The sequence below is a fragment of the Rhynchophorus ferrugineus genome, unplaced genomic scaffold (assembly GCF_030347505.1).
Source record: "Rhynchophorus ferrugineus isolate W39M unplaced genomic scaffold, kcgeb_rfMv2 rfM6, whole genome shotgun sequence".
In the NCBI taxonomy this organism is placed as follows: Eukaryota; Metazoa; Arthropoda; class Insecta; order Coleoptera; family Curculionidae; genus Rhynchophorus; species Rhynchophorus ferrugineus.
In genome coordinates, this window is record NW_027472585.1 from 18,945,925 (window position 1) to 18,959,830 (window position 13,906).

At 30.5% G+C, this 13,906-nt stretch overlaps 1 protein-coding gene across 1 annotated transcript in view; it reads left to right on the forward strand.

Annotated features, from left to right (window-relative positions):
* Positions 1 to 13,906, forward strand: part of LOC143198924 (uncharacterized) — a 95,345-nt gene that overhangs the window by 41,102 nt on the left and 40,337 nt on the right. The window lies entirely within an intron of this gene.

Consider the following 13,906-nt stretch of genomic DNA (forward strand, 5'->3'; position numbering starts at 1 on the left):
GTGAGCTCGCGCGGCACCCACTTTGCACAGAGTTTTCTCATACCCAAATCTTCATGAATGATATGATGTTGAGGTTCAGCTGATATCTTTAGAGTGTCTGCTATTTCATTCTATTTCAATTTACGACCATTCAAAATCATTTTGTGGATTTTCTTAATGTTTTCGTCGGTAATAATCTCTTTTGGGCATACACTGCAGCTCATTTTACTACGTCTAAACTTAGCATACCAGTTTTTGATGGTTGATTTTCCTATAGCAGTGTACGGAAATTCGTAATTAAGCCAAGTTTTTGCTTCAACTGTATATTTTCACCGGTTTAAGTATGTTTTCACCGGTTTTGCATCATATGGTCGAGCGTTGTCATACTCAAGAATAATATAGTTGAGTCTTTCCGATTTTGCCGTTGAAGTAGCATTTCACACATGATTCAAACACATTTCAATGTTTCTTGGCTTCAGTTCATTCAGCACAAAATATTCAAGATTTTGGATCATTCTTCATTCATCATTCTTTAGGCGATTAAATTTGTCGGTTTCCAAAAGTTTCAGACAATATTCGACGGTTTTTCTAATTGAAAGAAAAAAATAATTTTGTCCGCAAATGCAACTCATTAGGTACAAATTCAAGCATTATCAACGCACTGAAAAATGTTTTATTTGCACTCATAGACTAGTATAACACTGTATAGCTGACACTTACTGAAAATTGCAGCTTGTCACTAAAGCTTCACCTTGAAATTGGTTGCAATAACACCGTATATTGTAAATACTTTAAAATAAATTTATAGGTCTAATATTTACAATTAAAGCCTTACCATTGTTTAAACCACTGTTTTACATATATAAAATTTTATAGTGATTCTACAGCATGTACTTGCAAAATAACTTGCTATTTGCAATTAAGTTTTCATGTAATATCGGGAATGCAGTAAGTATTCAATTAATTGAACGGTTTATTAATATATTACTTACCAATATATGGTATGTACAGTAATTATTTGTTGTTATCTGCTGCTCAAATGTAATTTATAACTGATTTTCAAGAAAATTTAATAATCCATACCTTAGGAACATACTTAAATCATTTAATTATTTAAAAATATTAAAATAATTCTAACTAAGACATATTAGAAGGATCTGTTATTAAATATTTTGCTTTAAACTCTAATCCGCTGGAATTGCTTGCTATTCATAATATTCAACCAATTCATAATTATAACTCATTAAAGTTGCACTCTAGTCTAAAGGTGTGAATTTTAGATATTTTTTCAAGTGTAATTTAAGATAGATATTTATAGATGTTTCAAAAATACGTAAAAGAAAAGTGACAAAATTAATACTCAAAATGTTACAGGCTGATAAAGTGGACTCAACACACCGTCACCTCCTTTCTAGTAACCTGAAATAAAAAAACAAATTGTTAATATAGAGAATTGCAGCTATTGTAAAAGGAGACAGCAATATTTTTTCGCCAACTTAAAGCTGTTCAATTTTTAAATAATATTAAGGGTCCTAATTTGTTACAGTTTTACTTTGTGCGATAAGATAATGTATAGCATAAATACATAAACTTTAATATATTAAATTCTGGCATGTATTTTGATAATTTTTACCTTATGTATAGATAAATGCATGTCTTACACTTATATTATTTAATGACACTTTTAGAAAACTATAACTAATGCAGTTAAAAGGTTGATTTCTAAACCCATGTATTTTACTAACACATTCAGCTTAATAATTATATAAAAATTCATAATGCAATACATTTAGAAATGAGTTATACAAATGTATTTTCAGCCGTTATATAACAGTTTTTAAAAAATATAACGTATTTTTAAAAAAATATTTTTATAAATGTATTAAAGACATAAAGAAGTTTTTCAAAAATAATCATTTAGCCTATTGCTTTATAGCTTTTAATTATATTGTTTTAGATTATTAAATTCAGATAATGTAATACAAATTATTTGAAAATTAATTCGAAACCAATATTCAAGTTTTTTTAATATTTATTTAATAAATAAATGTTCTATTTTTACAAAAAATTGAGGCTTGATTCTAAAAAAAAAATATGATATACTGTGAAAACAATTCGATTCCAATACGGTGCCTTTGCTATGATAAAATAGATAGGAAACTATTATTAATCTCCTTTAAAGTAAATAGAAGTTCCAGGAAATAATTTTAGGGTTGTTTTTAAACCCAGGGCGTAAAATAAAATTATATTAAATAAAACCATATAAAATAATCAAACATCTTAAAAACAGAGATAAAAATAAACGATGTAATAACTACTTATACAATAAATGGCAAAATAACTAATGCAAATAAGCGTGTGAGATCTTGATGTTTGAAGTAATTGGGTGATAGTTCTGCAAATATAATAAAACATACACTTTTTGAATGACACGGATAAAATTAAAATATAATTGACAATTACGTAGATAGATACTCTATCTAGGTAGCTAAAATATAACGGTACTGGCAGTTATAATAGTATTGATAATAATGGTATAGATAAATGAATATATCAACAAATACTGGTAATGGACGGTATTAATAATCTCAAGTAAAGACGATGACAACAGCAGGCAATAAAATGCTGGAGCAACCACGATGGTTAGCAATAATCTTAGCCAATAGTATGACATGTGCACACGTTATGAAGGAAAAATGACGCATGACCGACCAGCTTATACCCTAACACTAAGAGATCAAGGAAGGCAGACGCACAAAATCCTCCTTTTGCGTTAGTAGTACTCGCCATATATATATATATATATATATATATATATATATATATATATATATATATATATATATATAATAACGATAATAGCGATAATTGATAGCAATGATAAGCTGTGCCTGAATAATAATGGGGTGTAATGAGATCAAGAGAAGTAACGCGCCAGATCTGCTGTCAATAAGGTTAGTAGGCCTCACTAGGATTAAGCTAAATTCTCAAAATAAATAAATAAATAAACGAACAGTACTGTTACTAATGCGCTCACTTCTCCAGCTCCAGCTATGATGGACCTGCAATGCGTACAAGGGAGGAAGCTAAAAGTCACACGCTAGATACGCTGCCACCAAGAGCCAGCAGAAACCACTTTCAGTGGCGTTTATGTATGATTCAAGTTATCCATAGATCATAAGAATACATCATTAACTTTAGGCACTTTGACGTTAGTTTTTGAATTATAAAATTCTTATAATTTATATTTACAATTGCAACCATAAAACTATCACCTTTGATTTGTCATAAATTCAGAATTAAGGAAAATATACAACGAGTCGAAGAAATAATAAAATAGCGTAGAATAAAATATATAACGATGGATCGATATATAAATTAATAAGAAGAGCATAATGAATAGAGAATAATAAGTATAAAATAAAAAATGGAGAATAATAAATTAACAATAATAAATAGAATATGAGAAACGAACGCTAATAAATATAAAATAATAATTAGAACATAATAAATCGAGATTTAATAAATAATAAATGATAAATAAAAAGAGAACACTAGAAACTCTGTGAACAAACTCACCATTTGATGAAATTCAGCTTAGACGGCACAAAACTCCGTAAAAAAACTGAGTAAGAAGAACGTACTCTATCTGGTCGTCGCGTCTTTAGAAATGAACTCTTATAAAATTCTATCATCCCTAGGGCGTGATCACATATGGCAAATACAACGCACGAAGAAAGATCAACAATGTTTCCTTTGACGGTAATTATTTCCGTTAATAATTATTCACAACGGTGACAATTGTATGATTTACAATTAAAAAGAAGCGGCAATCCCACCTATTTCCTTCACATTATCCCTCAAACCTTTTTTTAGAAACACTTGAATGACCCAAAAATGAAAATGTCGAACTACGAGATGGAATTCTAAATATCGTAGACATTCGGAACGATTTATGATTTCCTTGAATACTTCATGTCTTTGTCTGTATTTTAAGCAAAAAAAATATCGATAAAATATAAACAAATTAAACTCGGTTTTACATAATATTACTTATCTGAAAAACAATTTGCAAGTCAATACACCAAGATAAACGATGACCTTAACAGGAAACCGCAGGACGGTTGCGGTAAGAGCAAGATTTAAAGGAATTGTGCAAAACTCTTTAATAATTTACGATTCATAAATTATCGATAGAACTGTTAACATTTAGGTAGATTAATACCAGCTTCTTTTTTATACGCATCCTCCACGTCACCAAGATATATGAGATTTATATTACTCAACGACCATAGGTTAATGAGAATTCCGAAGTACCTCATTAACGATAAACATCAAGGAACTTGGCGAGCTCTTGTAATAACCGAAGCTGTTTGCTTAAACATATAAGACAATTACATACCATATTCTTTTTCAGGTCGTTCATAAAAACTTTCTCCGTCATATCTCATCATATTTATTATATTTGTTCAGTATGGGAATCAGAGTGTCGTAAATTGGTAGTTTTTTTTGAAGATTGTATTTCTTCATGTGTATTTTGATTTCTTTTTCCTGACGTAACTTGATGTATAATTTTTTCTGTAAATATTATAAGTTTATAGTTCTTTTAACATTATATTTTTATATCGCTGAAACATTTTTGTTAATAATTTTTAGAAATTATACTATTCTTCACTGATCTTGATTCTTGTGTTACTATATTAACAATTAAATAATGTGGATATAATTTGTATTTTAATTTGAAATTACTAGACAGCTCCGAAATATCCTAAAAAACCTCTATTTATTGTATATATTGTCTTTTGTTGAATAATTTATTTCAAACAATAAAAAAATAGTCGGCTTGGTTGGCGCAGTGGTAAAGGCAACAGGACGGTCTACCTACTCTTGCGATAGTCGCCGATTCGAATCCTGCTGGGGTATGGTCGTTAATTCATGTTTGTAATTGTTTAGCATTTGTGATTTAACATTTAAAAAGAGTGCAAAAACCGACTAGGAAAATGATCCCAGTCATGCCAGTAATAGGCTGGGTAAGACCGGATGTATTCTGGGATGATATATAACTCGGTAGGCTTAATGCCGAGGACCGTGGTTCGGAGCACACGTTAAATTGTAGGTCCAGCCCAAATAAATCCTTACTGGTAAAAAGAAATTATAAGTTTATAGTTGTTTTAACATTATATTTTTACATTTTTATAAAAAACTATTGTTAATAATTTTTAAGAAATTATACTATTCTTCACTAATCTTGATTCTTGTGTTACTATATTAACAATTCAATAATGAAGTTCATTTTTATTGTTATTTGAAATTATTAGACAACTTAGAAATGTCCCAATAAAGGCTCTATGTATTGTATATACTGTCTTTTTATTGAATAATAAATTCATTCATTCTTCACTAATCTTGATTCTTGTGTTACTATATTAACAGTTCAATAATGAAGTTCATTTTTATTGTTATTTGAAATTATTAGACAACTTAGAAATGTCCCAATAAAGGCTCTATGTATTGTATATACTGTCTTTTTATTGAATAATTTATTTCAAACAATACAAAGTATTAACAACATCCAATTAAAGATTTTATTGTGAGATGAAATATCAATCTGAATCTCTATCGCACTACCTAAACCATTTCCGAATACACATTAAAACACACCAAAATTGGTTCAACCGCTTAGAAGAAAAATTATATATATATATATATATATATATTTAATATTTATACTCTTAGAAGGTCACTCTTCTAGGTCACTCTTAGAAGCTTAACCAACTTAGAAATCATCCCAGAATACATCCGGTCTTAACCAGCCTGGTTATTGGCGTGACTGGGATCATTTTCCTTATCGGATTTTACAATCTTGCAGAATATTTAAAATTATTCTTGCTGAAAATACAACGAACATATAAGCATTTATTCATTTTCTTCACATTAAATATTTTTATTTGCTTTATAACATTCACTGAAACTATTACATCACACATTATTAACTTATGTTTATTTCAACATGAAAACTAATGCCTACAATAATAATAACACAAATAGAAGTACTGTACTTTCAATTGCATTAAAATGAAAAATCTAATTATTTAATAAAATAAATGTAGAATATAGAATATAAAATAATCTATGAACCATTTAAATCTCTGATCATTTCTTCAATTTAAAAAGGTTTTTATTGGAAAAATTGGGAGAATATATATTAAAATATTTTTCATAATTTTGTACAACTTTTTCTCTTTCTGGCGACATGGTAATATCGTGTTCACAATGACAATATAGCTTTGGCAGCGACCAAATAAATTATTTTCGCACTTTCTCAGCATTTCGAAATCGTATGCCGGTCAAACAATGCTTCATCGGTCTGAACAATTAGTAATTAGAAGATGCTATGTCTGATGAGTTCGCTGAGTGAAACCTTGTGTGTTTCCTTTTCGAGCTGTAATAGTATATCCTTCCCAAATCTGGCAACCTGCGACTTAGTGCTGTCCTGCAAAAGGATAACTTTGCATTTGTTGCTGTTTGTTTATAATTTTTCTTGCAACAATACATGGTTAAATTTCTTTGATTAACATCAATAGATATCTGGAATAACCGTTTAATTGAGTTTCAGTAACTCATAATATAATACACCTTGTCAATCCCACCATCTATACAGGAGTACTTTATGGCCCTAAATATTCAGCTTCAGTTCTGATGTGGATGACTATACTGGACTAACGCATGACTTCTAGCGCTTGCGCTGAAATAATTTATAATAACATTTTCAGTCAACTCATGTGATGGCAATTTTCTCACATTTTGGACCTTTTCAATCACATGTTCGTTCTTTGCCATTAACATTAATATAATTTATACATTCAAATGATTGAAACCAAAACCTACAACTGCGATCTAATAAAGCCACATTACTATAATTTTCTAAAGGTGTTGATGAGCTTTGGCAGCAGATTTCTTAGAAAAATGTCGGCAGCATATTATTAGCGTCTGAATTCGCTAAATAATTCAACAATCCTAATTGGGAAAAAGTCAGTTTATGTATATAAATAATCTCTGATCAAAATACACACAAGCATGTCGAATAATATAAATACTGAAAATTAAATGATATTTCGGATGGTATCTCTATCGAAAGGCTAGTGAGATTCAGCATAATCGATATGAACTGTCCTTTTAATTATGATTCGTTGTAGATTCACCTACAATTTATCTTCAGAACCACTTAGATCTAGATATATATCTAGTTATAATGTTTATGTATTAGCACTGTTGGTTTTCTATTAAATACAGCTTACTGCACTACACTATATAAGATCAAATGGTTTGACTCTTTCGAGTGTACGTCCTCTTCTGATGTTATCCAAGAGTTGTATCGCTTTGATATTGATATGAAAAGGGAGCCAGTCCTCATGTATCTTTGCAATTTTCTTGATTTGCTTAGTAAGAGTTGATATCTGAAAGTCTCGGTGTAGGCAATCAGTTCTGTAGTATCTGGTTGCACCTACAGTACTTGTCAGGAGTTTGTTCTGGCAAGCTTCTACATCTACATAATCTCTACATAATTTAATTCCATATGTCCATATAAATTTCAATATTTGTTTATATAATAGCAATTTATTACGTACTGATAATTGTGATCTTCATCCAATTAACCAATACATTTTCTCATATTTTAACTACAGTTCTTTTCTTTTTTTCTTTACATGTTCCTTCCATTTATTGTTGTTGGTACTTGTTCAGAATTTCTTTAATTCATTTTTATTTTCCAGATTTTGGTCCAATTATTCATATTATTTCTTGATTGTTGTAATTTTTGTGTGGTATCTTCGTTATTGTTACCGAGAGCAAGAATCGCAGTCTAATCAGCAAATGTTGCCATCGAGATATTTTCCATTTGTGGAATAATTGCTCCCAATACACTTTCTTGTGGTTCATTTGCTATAGCTTCTATTCTGGTAGGGTAGGCTTCCTTTCGTTTTGCTCTAAACATTCTGGTTGAAATGTAAGATGATTTTAAGATACCTTTTTTAATATTTTACCAATACATTTAAGAGTAATATTAAAAAAAAACCAAAAATCATGATTATTCGACATCTTCGGTATTTACTTGAATTCCACGTAAAAGTGTTTTTTTACCAATATTTTAAAAATTGTATACCATCTTTATAAATAGTTCCAGAAAATTGTTATAACGCCAAGCTGTTTTTAGAAGTGACTCAGTGAACTCAGAAACTTTCATTTTACTTTATTCCCCATAGCATGGATGTTGTTTGATACGATAAAAGAATAACAGGGAACATTATTACTAACGTAATAAAATAATCATCACCGACATGTTATTAGAACCTCAAGATCGTCAATTATACCCAAAAATACTGTATTTTCCTCCCATTTCCACTCTCGCTAAATGGGAAATACGCCCATTATTTGCGGAAAACTGACACGAAAACAGTCGTAGAGACTCGCACACACACACACACACACACACAGGCACGCACGTCGTTCCGAATCGATAACCGGGCGGCATAAGGGGGAGGCAAAAATGTAGGTTAAGTCTTCTCCGGATATTCGGCAACGTCGCTCTCCTTCTCGAATTTGACTCACTGCCGTCGGCAGCGTAATTCTCTCGGGCCGGGTGGCGGCAGTGGCGGCGGTGACGGCGGAGGCCTTATCGACCATCCCCCACAAATCAATACCGCATCGGTTGTTGTTGTGGCCGTCGACGAACTGGTCCGGATTTGGTGCGTATTTGTGGCGGGAAACCAGGTCCATTCATGAATCGTACGTTAAGTTGTCAATGACGAAATTCTTGCAGGAAGAAATTAAAAGCCATAAAATATAACGAAAAAGCATATAGTCTATCCAAAGAAGCAGTGAACATACGTCATCAAGATGTTTAATATATTACTCGCCGCAATTTGTAAATTCATTTTAGAATCAGACAACATTTTACTTCTCAGTTTATTCAAAAAGTCGTTCGGTTGTCAAATATTTGCAAAATTCTTCAAAATATTGGTTATAACAACTACAGGTTATAAACCGGCAAACTTTGTTTTAACGCTTTGGTTGTTTTATAAACTTCAATTCGCTGATTATTATTACTCTGGCTAAAAATGCCGAAGCCAGATAGAACAGATTGCGCCTCTAATCAGTTACTTCTAACAGAAATGAGATAATGGACCCACCTCTTTCCAGTAATATTCGTTAGAGTGGCAAACATTTTTGCTGTTAAATATGAAGTTCTAACCGCTTTTATTAAAAGTTTTTTAGCGTGTTGCAAGTAGCACTGAATATTAGTGTGGACACATCATTAAAATATCTCAAAAAATTAAAAATATAATTCTCTGTTTACTGAAAAGAAACGGTGCTCATACACAGCGAGTGACGAATTAAAATGCTTAATGTTTGCTCTATCTATAGGTCAAATATATGAAATGTATAAAAACGATGTATCGTTTCAATATTAACATAATTTAATACAATTCTTTCAGAGGAAACTGTCTAGGAATTATCCATAGGTGGCTTAGAGTGATGAGATATGGTCTTTAACGCAAACATTCCTTCGTACACGGTTGGGTAATATAGAATATAAACTGTGTTTAATTTAATTTCGATATATAACAACATTCTATCGCTTAGAGAAATCCAATCCTAATTAATCCCCTTAATAATTGTACCTTGAAGTAATGTATTTTATTTTCATTAGGGAATATATTTAGCTTTTTATGTTCAGTTCTTGTTTTCTTCGTTGCTGTGTTTTTTTTTTTGACAAATCATCCCGATATCACTGTATTTCTCCTTAGCTTCGTTTGTTCTTACTCGTGTACGTCTTTCTTTATCTAATGCAGTTGTCATATCTGCAATACAGTTAGTATTAATTCCCTTCTCGTACATTTTAACAATATGCTCATTATATATTCTGAACAATTTCATTCATATCTATGCACATAATTCTTTAGCACTCTACAACACCATTTTCTACAGTTATCTTATATTATAATTATATACTAACTTTAGTTGTTTCAACTCTTTTCACCCTCTCTTGGTATTGTGAATATTGAATCATAATCCAATATCCAGAATATTTCATTCACTCACTGTCACGTTCTGAACTACTATTCAAGTCAATAACTAAGCTGCTAATTTACAATCTAACACCAGTTCACAATTCTATCACAGAGTCTGTATCTGATGGAGTTCATCTAAAGCGAAAGGTGTAGAGAGTTTGCTTTTCAAACAGTTCTTGCGTATATACCTTTCTCAGCCTACATATATACTGTAATAATTCTTTGCCACATCCCATAACAATTCTATTTGTTGTAGGAACGAGGACCTTACACTTTGTGGCCATATGTGTATCTTTTTCCAGGCCTATTTCTAAAAAAGTAAACACAATTAAAAATTTCATTTATATTTACCAAGCGAAAAAGTTAAATACTTCATTTATTAACATGGTATCTTGAAAATTTTATTTATATTTACAAGCCTTGTCATCTTTTATTACAGCCTTTACCAACCGTTGCTAGGATCTTCTTGGTCCTAGTGTGAAGAACAATATATCTATAATAAATTGTTAAGAAATATTATGATTTACAAAACCTTATCAATTTTCATTCTAACTTCCTTTTTCCATCAAATTTTGTTTTCCCTACAATCTTTTTGTTAGTGTCTTGCCACGGGTGGCCTAATGTTCTATTTTGAAATACATATGTCTGTACACAAATGTCGTTATGTGAGTTATGTCGCTCAAAGAACTGCATGCCCCTAAGTCTTCTATTGGTAGTTTCCATACCAAAATTTATCTCTGATATAATTGTATTAAATTATTTTTATATTTTTATATTTTAACTCACAGAAACTAAGAACTAACATCAAGAATGTATATACTCTCTATTCGGTGAATCAAAAATTATATTGCTTTTCTTTAATTTCGGAGATTTTAGTTAAAGTAGACAAACTAATATTCAGTACATCACAATACAATAAAAGTGCAGCAACACAATAAAAATATTTCCAATAAAAGTCCCAGCTGCTTAATATTTAATAATACCAATACTTACCCCTCTAACACATTTTACTGATAAAAACGCCACCCATTACAACGTTTCTGGTCGCAATTTGAAATTTATGAAAACAAGCGAAGAAAACAACTTTTGCCGGTTTATAATCTCTTATACAAATATTTTGAAGAATTTTGCAGACATTTGACAACCCAACAACTTTTTCATAATAATTCGGTTACATGTTCGAACTTATCAGATAACATTGTATCTCTTTTTGACTGGAATATAATGGGAAGGAAAATACTGTGTGGTATTAAAACGACTTTACAAACAGCAATAGGCAATTTACTGCATTATACATCTTAATAACGTAAGTTAATTACTACTTTGGATATTTTAATTATGACAAAAAATTATTTTAAGTAAGCAGATTATAATTCATTTATTAATAAATAATACAACGACCAAAAAAAAAGAACAAAAATAGGAATTGACGTATACATTTTAATTGATACAGTCACAATAATTGATTGCGGCATATTTTACCATAATCCATATATTTCAATTACGTAACTTAATTAAATAACACTAATTCATTGCTCAAAAAGATTGAATATTTCTGTTATTGCAGCAATCACTTATTACTGCTATTTTGTCAAGATAATTATATATTATTATTTTATAACCCTTAGTAGTTTAACAGTCTGCCCCATGGATCTTAAGATTTCGAACCATTTTTTATCTAATATACCAAAAAATATATACTATAGGGGACATACTAAAAACGTGTTGTGTGATATATCTAATTCATAAAAAATTCTAAAACAGCTATCAGCAAGGGCACTGAAGTCAATGACATTTATCTTTAATCCAAAGTTATGATTATAGAAAATAGCTGAGCCATGTGATGGACGTAAGGATGCACGCAAGGATGCAAAACAAACTGTGAAAGTGTTTTCCTCACCCATATTTTCATATAAAGCATGATAAAACAAAATGATGAAATTACTGAACTACAACCAATATTTTCATCGGTTCTACAAATTAATGTTTTGGGCCCAGTATTACATATCATATATGCTGCTATTTACTGTCGACATAAATTACCACTGATACTAGATATGCAACCAACACGCCAATCTTAGCATCCCAATGACAAGATCACGAAAACTCCAAACACAACAGAATCAAACTACAGGGTACCTCTAGCAAATATACGTATCATTGAACGGCTTCAGAGCAAAGTGTTGCGAGCTATTGTCAATTCTCGCTCTGTATTATGTTTTCAATTTAGTGGTACAGCATCATATTCCTATGAAACCGATAAAGAGTATAATTCAAAATTTTAGTGTCATATACTTCGCAATAATTCAATGTACTTACAAATTTGCTAAATGTGATTGATAACAGTGAATCAGTAGATGAAAGTGTAATATTTTCCTATGTAATTAATGGACATATGGAGGCATTATTATTGTCCAATTGGGAGATTGTTGGGTAATATGGGTAATTAACAACTAATGTTTATATATATATGATTTCTTGTAGATTAATTGTAATTTTATTCCATTCGAATATTGGTATTTTCGGATTGAGAATTTTCTTGTGGAATTTCAATAGCACCCTACTTGAGATAAAAGACATAAGCCTAAAATGAGTGAGAAATATGTAGCTTTAAAAATTTTATATAATACAATTTCTGTGGGCTAATGGTAGAACATCTTGATATATTACTTTCCAAAAAAATAGTATGGACCAAAGAAGAGTGAAGCTTTCTAACTACTTTTATAGATTTGCTGAATATTACAATAATGACTGTAGAACAACGCAAACGAATACGTGTTTTTCTAAGATGTTTGGAATCTGATATATATATTTCTTGTGAAAGTAATGTGCAAACTCCAGTGTACAACAGATGGTGTGACTGTGTATTAAACTTAATCGGATACATAATAATCGCTTGAAGAACATAACAATGATCCAAAAGCTTGTAGTTTATGTGCCATATGAATTAAATCCAAGACAGATTGAAAGGCGTTCAGTCATGTGTGAAATGCTGATTCATCCTATTTTTACCGATGGTGGAAAGTGAAAAAACCCATTACGAGAAAACATTTAATAAAAAAACGAGAAAACTGGTGGGTACCACCTGGTCGTGCATCAACATCAACCATTCATGGTTCCAAGCTAATGATCTGAATTTGGTAGGATCAACTTGGTTTGGCTGAAACTTCCAATGGAGATGGCTATCAATTACAATTGATGCGTTTAAGTCAGACATTATTCTTCAGCATAACAACGCTCGACATGTTGCGAAACCAGTGCTTGAAATAATTAAAATAGTATGCGCTATCCCAGTATTATTTAGACCTTGCGCGTGATCTGTCTAGGAAGCGCTTTTGAAGATGCCAAAAATGAGTCAATTTGTGGTTAGCTTCAAAAAATACATCGTTCCTTCACCATAAAATTCGTAAATAAGCCAAAAGTTGGGAAAAAGTAGCCGCTATCTATGCACGATAATACATTATACCAATTTTTCATAATAATGGTTCAAATTAAAAAATATTCCTTAAAATTAATAGAGAGAATTAGATTCTAAAACTTTCTTTCTTATTTAATTTACAAAATCAATGCAATATATTTCTATTTATATTGAAAAAAGAGGAAATAATTTCAATTTATCCAAGACTTTTTAGGTAAAAGTATCTGCCTGAAACTATCCCGAATAAAATAACAACTAATAGTCTCGTAGTAACATCAATTCAATTAAAGTAACAGTGTATCGATTATTTTTAAATGAATCCTTCATTATTTTGAAGACACTTAATCATAATTTTTGCAAGGCATTAGAATGGGCTTATAAACATTAACATTGACACCGCAATAGTTGATCGATAATAATGACGAATGAAACCATTTGA